Source organism: Rousettus aegyptiacus, unplaced genomic scaffold, assembly GCF_014176215.1.
Source record: "Rousettus aegyptiacus isolate mRouAeg1 unplaced genomic scaffold, mRouAeg1.p scaffold_m13_p_9, whole genome shotgun sequence".
NCBI classification, from domain to species: domain Eukaryota; kingdom Metazoa; phylum Chordata; class Mammalia; order Chiroptera; family Pteropodidae; genus Rousettus; species Rousettus aegyptiacus.
In genome coordinates this window covers 99644898-99646135 of record NW_023416312.1, presented here as the reverse complement: position 1 = coordinate 99646135, position 1238 = coordinate 99644898, and the positions used below count along the sequence as shown (strand labels likewise).

General features: G+C 35.4%; 1 pseudogene; it reads right to left on the bottom strand.

Moving 5' to 3' along the window:
• Positions 1-651: 651 nt before the first annotated feature.
• LOC118608001 lies at positions 652-770 on the bottom strand (annotated as a pseudogene).
• Between the last annotated feature and the right edge of the window lie 468 nt (positions 771-1238).

Here is a 1238-nt window from a genome sequence, read left to right as displayed (position 1 = left end):
AAATTTTTACTCTTTGAAAGATACTGTTAAAAGAAGGAAAAGACAAGCCACAGATTTGGAGAAAATAGTTGCAAATCATACATCTAAGAATGGAATTGCGCATAGAATGTATAAAGTATTCTTACAATTCAATGATAAGTCAAACAACCTAATAAATAAAATCGTCAAACGATTTGAACAGACACTTCACTGAAAAAGATATATTGATGGCAGAGAACCACACAAAAAAATGCTAAATGTCATTAGTCATTAATGAAGAGCAAATTAGAACCATAATGAAGTGCAAATACACACTCTGCAGCATGGCCAGCATTCACAGACCAACTGTAGCAGGCGTTGGCAAGGATGTAGAACAGTCGAGACACTCATATACTGCTTTTGGAAAAATAAAAGGGTACGACCACTTTGGAATAACTTTTGGCATTTCTTTTAAAGTTGAACATGGCACGTACCGTATGATCCAGGCATACTGCTCATAGGTATTTACTCGAGTGATAAAAGCATTTGCCTACTATGCTTTCATACGTAACAGATGTTTTATTTTATTTTATTTTTATTTTTTTAAATTTTTAGGCGAGGCAACCCTTGGTTGACCTCACAGATGGCGAGGACCCTGTCAGCTTACAATCCCTTATTTTATTTTTATTTTTATGCCTACAGCACCTGATCTTCCTAGGTGGTCTCCCTTCTAAATACTAACCAGGCCCGACCCTGCTTAGCTTCTGAGATCAGACGGGATCAGACTTATTCAGGGTGGTGTGGCTGTAGACACAAATGTTAATAGTAACTCTAGTTTTAATACCCCCAAATTGGAAACAATCTAAATACCCATCAACAAGTGAATGAATAAACAAAATGTGGTACGTATATAAAATGGAATACTACACAGCGATAAAAATAAGCCATTGATACACGCTACAGCATGGATGAATTTCAAAATAATTGTGCTGAATGAAAGAAGTCGGACAAAAAGGGGACATGCTGTATGGTTCTATTTATATAAATCATTATTGTGACAGAAAGCAGAGCAATGTATGTCCCAGGATTGCGGTATAGGAAGGATTACTGGAGAATGAGGAAATTTGGGGGTAATGGATACATTCACTACCTTTATTGTGGTGATGACTTCACAGGTATGTACATATGTCACACTTAAATATCTACATTTGATGTATGTCAGTTATACCTTAATGAAGCTATGAAAACAATTGATTTAAAAAGATATATGCATTTTAAAA